Genomic DNA, 8185 nt, shown 5'->3' with positions numbered 1-8185 from the left:
TATTCCATATAATCATCCAGATGTCTGGCTGGCTGATCATCAGTGTTGGGTAAGTTACTTTAAAAAAGTAATTAATTACTAATTACTTAGTCAATATTGTATTTAAAATACTTATCTAATTACTGTGTCAGAAAAGTAACTTAATTACTAAATAAGTAATTTAACTAAATACATCTTAAAATCCCTATAAACCTTGAGTGGGCAAACAATAGAAATTAAACTCTTTAAATATATATATATATATTTTTTAAAGACGTAGACTCTACAGTACGCAGCGGTAGCATCTCTTCCACAATGTAGCCTGCAATCATTTTTTAAAGCTCACCTTCAGATGCTTTCTGTGCTGCTGAAATAAAATCTTAGATAAAAGTTTTGCTTGCTTAGCAGGAGTTGCCGCAGTGTTATCCATGGATGATGAACAAGAATCACTCAGAAGTGTTCGTCTATGCTCTCGTGTCAGGCGCTTCAGTAGATTACCCGTGCTATTAACAGCGGCCGATAGTTTTTTCTCCCCAGGACATAGCTTACATATTACTGTAATATTCTTGTCTGCTTGTTTCAGAAAAGTGAAAAGATGGGAATATGTCCATTTAAAAAACACAGCCACACGCTTCAGCCGAGTCCGACATCTTCTGCTTTAGAATATGACGTAATATTTTAGAAAACAACTATGCAGCAAACTGGCGCGAAATGACGTGCAGCTGCACTACAACGATGTTAAAGCGGCAGAGTTTACTTCTACATTTAGAAGATAAATTATTGAAATTAAATAATGATATTCTGCGAGTTTAATTATTTTACAATTTAAAGCAAGTAAATTGTAAGTAACTGTAATTAAAATACCTAAAAATGAACAGTAATTAGTTACTCTACTTTTTCAGTGGAAAAGTAATTTAATTACAGTAACACATTACTTATTAACCCATTACACCCAACACTGCTGATCATGCTTCTAAACATGATCAGCCAGCCAGACTTGTGATGACAAAGACCATAATTGAAGGCCTTTGTCATCACATGCTTGAACTCATCATATGTTTTTTGCATATGCTGAACAGGCAGTTGGACATGCTGTAACTGCTGGGTAGAAAACTGCATGAACACTATATGGAATATGACAGGTGTGGTTGAACTGCATGAAGACTCTCTTCTGGCAGGACAAGAATGTGGCCTTGTCCTGTGAGCCACTGTAAGGATGTATTTAGAGTAGAACTGGACCATCACTGGCCTCAGGCTCTTCACCTTTTCGAAGACAAAGCAGTCATTTAGATAAAATATTGGATATTATTTACCTGTAGTATGTACCTGCACAAAGATAATTTAGAAATGTAATTATTGACAAGAGTAAACAAGCACTGATAGTGTAATATAGAGCTGCGGCCAAACCTTTAGAGCAGTGGTTCCCCTTTGTTTTACAAGAAAATCTTCGTGCCTCCCACCACCTACAAACTGCAATAAATTACAGGTAGCAATAAAATAAACTACTAACTCTTTTACGCTATGTCCACACCTACACAGGTATTTTTGAAAACGCAGCTTTTTTTATGCGTTTGGGCCTTTCCTCCACACGTAAACGGCGTTTCGAATCACCGAAAACTGAGATTTTATAAAACTTCTGTCAGGTTGGAGATTTTCGAAAACTCAGTTTTTTCAGTTTTTGCATTTACGTGTGGACGTGAAATACGGAGCTCGTCATGCAACGTCAAAGGTATGTGCCTTTTTTCACGTCACGCTGTGGGCCACGTTATTGTTTACACTAACTCTTTTACGCTATGTCCACACCAGGGGCGATTCTAGGATCAGAGCTTTGGGGGTGCTGAGCACCCAGAGAGCTGCCCAGCAGGCAAGATAAACTTTACACGTCACGAGGAGACTTCTTCCCCGTCTCTGTCAGTCCCTGCATCCTTAAATGTCTCCAGTTGTCCCAAGTTGTCTCTGAATGTCTCCTTGGTGCATTTAAACCCCTGTTTCTCCCTGTCCTTGTCGTCTGTTATCTTTGTCTCCGCTATCAGTCATCATAATTTTACCATCTCTGTGCAAGTCTACAAATTTCTTTATTAAATCATAAGATTCTTAAATTCATCAAGTCTCTCTGTGCCTGGGTCCTCGTCACAAAACATGACATCACTGTTTTGTACATTTTAACACAATTTAATCCACACATTTGTGAAAGAAAAGCAAAACACTTGTCTGTAACAAAACCATCAAATCTGATAAAGGTTGTTTAAATGCTGCAAAAGAAGAATGGATTGGAATAAAAAAATACATATCCTAACCTTAAATACTGGGGGAGCAGTAGCGGTTTTAGATACGGGCGACATGGGCGGTTGCCCGGGGCGGCATTGTGGTGGGGGGCGGCATCACGGGCATCGGCCATAAAAAAAAAAAAAGCTCAAAGCCATTGGGTCCTCAGTTTAGAAAAAAGAGAAAAGAAGAGAAGAGGAGAAATGAGCAAAAGATACAGGTAAGCAGATGTGTGATTGGATAATGGCAGGTCATCCTGAAACAATCAGAATCAGAATACTTTATTAATCCCTAAGGAAATTATGTGGGTTGCAGTTGCTCCAAGAAGAAATGGTAAAACTAGCAACAGTAACAGACTAAACTCCAAACAATACAATATGTTACAGATTTTAGTATTAATTAGTCATTGTCAGTTGTTGATTTGTCCTGTTCTCATTGTATGACAAATTATGATGGCTGTTTGGTAGCCGTTTGCATACTATGCATACTCTCTTTCTCTTCATATGTGTGTCTGTGTACAACAGTTTTATGTTAATGTACAGTCCTTAATATGTGTTGTGTGCGTGTGTGTGTGTGTGTGTGGGGGGGGGGGCGCCAGAGGGAGTGTTCGCCCAGGGCGCCAAACAGGCTAGGACCGCCACTGTGGGGGAGAATAATGAATGATGCTCATAGTGAGTAAAAAGTAAACTGAGTGCATTTTTTGGATACATACAAAACACTCCCAAAACAGCATAAATTATTACAAATAAATTATTACAAAATATTAATTTAAAAAAAACCCATAAAAATGGAGGCAACTTTCCCTGTGGTAGAATGTATAAAATGTATGAAAAAATCTTTACTGCAGATGCTAATTTTACTAATTTAATAATACAAATTTTGTGTTGTAAGATTTATGAGTTTCATACATTCATATTGGGAGAGCTTGACATTTTATCAGGTGGTACACACTGTAAAAAGTGTGAGAAAAACTCATAAGTGTGTGTGTGTTTTGGAAAACATTTAAAGCTGCTGTACAGAATCTTTTGAAACAAGCTAGCTTAAAACATTTTTAGAATATAAACAGCACTCTTCTCTTTACAACTCCTCACTCCACCAGGGCTAGAGATGTGGCTGAACCACATAAAAATATATCATTAATTTTAATCTCCCCAATCCATTATAATGTTATGTTGGAATGTTGTTAAAGAGGGTCAAAAATGTTTCAACCCAGTTTGTTTTGCAGATTCTGTATAGCAGCTTTAATATAGGGAGAACACAACTTCCAGATTGTGTGAGTAAAATCAGTTTTTTTCTCTTTGTCAGTTTAACAGTTTCTGTTGTGCCTGTCACTATTCCCTGTCTGTTTTCTTACCTGGTTCTTCCTGACCTTGTACTTTCTCCTCACGTTCCCCTCTTTCCTCTCTCCCTCTTTGGACTGACAATCAAACACAAATAGATTGTATTCAATTAGATGAAAAATTATATTAATATGAAACAATTCTATTAAGATCACTAACAAAAAGTCCTCTCTCAGTGTACTTTCAACCAAAAGGCAAATAACCAAACCACATGTACATCTAATAAAAGATATAAATATTGAAACACTGATCCAATATTATTCCTGATTCACAGGTCATTTGATTTTACACTTTTACCTGAATGTGGCTCCTTTTTTTGAAAAAACTTTCTTATATCCATTATAAACCTGGCTGTCTCTCTGTACACAATCACACACACACACACACACACAACAGGTGTTCTAAGGTTAATGGGCATTCAGTCAGTTAGCTAGTTAGTATCCATTTCAAACAGGACAGTGGTAACAACAGTAGGCTACGAACAATTTTAAGTTTTAGATTTTAAATAGGCTGCATAAATTTCAATGGGAGCAACAGGACGGCCAAATGTCGCTGATTTTACTACAGGAGGACGGATTGTAGAGTAGCAAACATTGTCGGAAAACATGTTTTCAACACTGCAGGTTACCTGGGTGTAATGTTTTTCAGCTAAAAAGAAACATGGTCTGAGAACTACCTAACTATATAAAGAGTAACTGAAGGTTAAATGCAGCTAATATGTCCTGTTTTAAGCCAGGCACTTACGCCTCCGCTCTGCTGCATCTCAGCCACTAAAGCGCTAGAGTCAGAGTAGGGGAGAGGTGAGCTGGAACAAACCATTTTAGGAGGGGGGGGGTATCTATACTTTTGTTGTTAAAATGTTACGTCTCAACCAAGTACTGTATGCTTTTAATATTTTTAGTAGTGTGTTACAGCAAACAGCAAATATTGTCAAAAAAAAAGTAAGAAATCTTTGGGGATGCTTTGATTAGTTTTGGGGGTGCTTCAGCTTCTGCTGTTTGTCTGACACACTACTAAAAATATCACTACGCATGACGATCATAAATCCGAAGGGAGGTGATGGCGGACAAAAATGTAGCAAAAATACATACACAACATATAAAGTAAACAAACACACGGGCAAAGGCAGCAGCACAGCCAAACACAGGCGCCATCTTGCCAACGCCATCCATACCATCCATGTGTTTATGTTGCTCCCAGTGAGTGTGCTTCACTCAGTGAACAGCTGTACACATCTGGTTGCAGAGCTCCACTCACTGTGGGTTCAGGCTAAAAGTTAATCCAGATAATATTTGAGCTTCTCTGAACAGACAGACTGTGGGGTGTGACAGACTGTCTTTGGTAAGGAGCTCATTGGTCCTTACCAAAGACATGTCTGTTGTAGACCCATCATATGGTATGTGGTCCCAGACCTGAAGACCACAGGGAAACATCAGTCGTCTCTCTGCTGTTTGTTTCACTGCTCAAATATTTTTGGTACACTTTTCATTTTTGTTTGATAACAGAGTTCAAGAAGAAATAGCAAAAACAATATTAAAGAGTTGTTTCTGCACTGTACTCAGATCTGTGATTATTAGTAAAATTATTGTTCACTGTTTTGATGCACAGTGATCAAATGCTATGAAATGAGCAGAAAAGTGCAAGAGGGACAGGTGAAAAAGCCATGTGCTAGTGACTGGGTCATGAGCTAGGCTAATTGCTACACTAGGCTAAGCTAAGCCTTTGAACATATAAAAACACAATTAGGAAATATAGACGATATAATTACCAGGTAGTTCAGCAGAGAGTGTGCTTTGAATAAACCATTTGAAGAAATAGGTAGTTATTTAAAGCTTTGTAATCAAATAGGGTACACAGATTATCTACTTAAAACACTGCCATGTCTGTGTGAACAAGAATAGGAAGTGATATGATACTGCAGTGAGGGCAGACACCAAGGCCCTTTCTCAATTCTCAAGTACACGAGTCCGTACTCGCCTTCTCGGCGTGTCCGGACTTGCTGAGAACGTGAGCATGGACTCGCGATTTGTACAATTGGAACACCAGCGTACTTGATGATGTCACAGGTCCAGAGCTTTTACTGCCGTCCCCTCTTAATTTAACTGTGAGTAATATGTTATGAAGCTTAACTTTAATCACAGCTAAACCGATTTACTCAGGAACAAATAAAACACTGAAATAAGCCAAACATTAACATTTAGAAGTGATCTAAGTGACTTATATATCATGTTTAACCTGAGTAGCGAAATCTCTATTAATAAAAATAGTGTACATGTATGCCTTAATAAAAACAAGCAGGTGAGATGTTAGAACGCTTTTATTTTTATTTTAGTGGACACTCAATACAATAGACAGCTGCTGGGGTTTGGGGTTTGTTTAACCTGAGTAGCGAAAAGACCGCGGGGGGGTTGAAAACGATCCACTGTTCTTGCCGGCTCTAGTGATCCTCGACCTCGCTGTCTGCTATGGAGCTGGCGGGTCACAGACGTCTCTGAAAACATCAAAGCACGTTTGGAAATATATGATATCTTGATAAATCGAGCAGATATTTGAATCTTACACAGCTACATTCTCCTTTGAAAATAACTTAAAAGTTTATTTTGTGACCCAGAAAGAGTAATATTTAAAAGTTTTTAGCCGCGCTCGTCCGCCATTGCCGCGTTTGAGTTTTGGACAAAATGTATTCTGGGATATTTAGCTGTACCAAGTCCACACAAGTCACCGCCGATGCATACTTGATAAAACAGGCGGAGCAAGAACACATCCGGGAATTTTTTGTGTTTTTTTTTATTTTACCTACGAGAAAACAGTATGTTCCATTACTGCTGTTGTTGTAGGAGGGGGTCAAAATGAATGTGGTTCGATGGAGTTTTAAATTTTGGTGGTTCTGGTATTAAAGTCCTCTCTCTGTGGAAACTCTTACATACACCATGAGGGCAGCTACACAAACACTCCTGTACACAACTTTCTGCACAGAGCCTCATCACTAAATCCAGTAGGTTTATAATATCTAAAGGTGACTTCGTGCTGCTGCAGACATTAGTATATCTGACCCTAAATGTTTTCTTTTCTTTAAAATTCAAACTTCATGTTCACAGGCTGTTCTCATTTAAATTGCCTGCATAAAACAACAGGTTTAAAACATGCTGTGGTGAATTAAAATGTGCATTCTGCACTCCATTTTCTGCACATTATACTTTCAAAATGGCAGACATCTGGCCTCACATTGCTAAGGAGAGACAGAGCTATTCTCAGAGCTCAGATCTTTTCCTAAGTCGTTACCAACTCTCCTACCCACCTTTCCTTGACGTTGGTGATGTAAGAAAATAGTTTAGGAAAAGGAGATAGGAGGGACTTTTGAACCCATGTCAAAGCAGCAGAGCCGCTGCAAATGTCACATGATTTCTTTTGGATGATGGGACTGGCTGCTGCTGCTCTGAGTGGATCTAGTAGACTGTAATAGGAGAAACAGACTGACGAACATTTGCTGCAGGTTAATTATTGATATAAAGTCATATGAGGATGCAGCAGCTTACCTTTGATCCATGTGCTGCAGATTAAGACTCATTTATGGTCTGAAATGTTTAATGTTTATAGTGTTTTAGCTTACAGACACACCCGTAGTGACACTATTGTTGAAAATTATTTGCGTGTTGCTATCTACAGTGTGGATTTTATATGAGTGTGTTAGCTGATCTTTGACCCGCAAGCCACATCTTAAGACTCTTTTATGGTGTGGAGTGCTTAATGTGACAGCAGCCTGCAGATACAGAGGATTGACGACGGAGAAGAAGCAGAGGATTTTCGGTTTCTACACAGACCTGGTGCAGACAGCAGAGCTGCAGAGTGAAAAAGTTCATGGAAAGAAGCTGAGTAAGTGAAACTTTAATTCATTCCAGTCTCTGAGGTTACCTCCTCATCACAGAGCAGCTGCTCTTTGTTAGAGTGTTTCTGCGGAGAACATACGAAGACTCGTTTCATCTCTGATGTCTGGTGCTGGATAAAGACTCCAAAGCAACAACAAAGTCTCCAACAACCAGCTTAGAGCCTTTCAATCAGAGTGTGACGGTAGAGATTTGTTTTCCTCACATCACATGAGACTAACAGTCTGTGTGGGCATCTTCATGAGGAACGTTGTTGGATCAAACATATCTGCCACTGTTTGATCCTCTTTAACAGAGGAAGTGTGACTGTGCTGTGATGTTTAGTCACACTCAGTGTTCATGTGGACTCTGAACAGGCTCACAGTCAAACTATCAAACTGGAGTCCTGATATGAGAACCTGCTTCAGATGCTGGACTCCAGTTTGACTATGATGTTCAAGTTTTTTTGTTTTTGTTTAACGAAGGATCAGAGTTCACGTTTGTCTGTTAAATATTCTCCAGAATTTATGGAGAATATTTAAAAGCACTCAGTGAGCGCCCCCTGCTGGTTCCTTCTGAGTGCTGCTGTTATTCTCCAATGATCCTGTAGGACAGATTTATGGATGCTTTGAGGGATTCGCTGCAGTCCTGCTGTAGTTACCCCGCCCCCAAAGCTACACCTAAATGAAAATGGAAGCCATCAACAGTAATGACATCACAGCAATAAAATTATTTAAA

At 38.9% G+C, this 8185-nt stretch overlaps 1 protein-coding gene across 1 annotated transcript in view; it reads left to right on the top strand.

Annotated features, from left to right (window-relative positions):
- Nucleotides 1-7274: 7274 nt before the first annotated feature.
- The window catches only part of LOC102783436 (NLR family CARD domain-containing protein 3-like), a 31900-nt gene continuing 30989 nt past the window's right edge, over nucleotides 7275-8185 (top strand). The window contains exon 1 of the mRNA XM_087835711.1: nucleotides 7275-7457. The gene's annotated coding sequence lies outside the window, so the exon portion shown is untranslated. The remainder of the gene's footprint in view (nucleotides 7458-8185) is intronic.

Source organism: Neolamprologus brichardi, chromosome 23 (genome assembly GCF_056152115.1).
Source record: "Neolamprologus brichardi isolate AB-2024 chromosome 23, ASM5615211v1, whole genome shotgun sequence".
Lineage (NCBI taxonomy): Eukaryota > Metazoa > Chordata > Actinopteri > Cichliformes > Cichlidae > Neolamprologus > Neolamprologus brichardi.
Note: the sequence above shows the minus strand (reverse complement) of the source record. Positions and strands in the feature narration are given on the sequence as shown.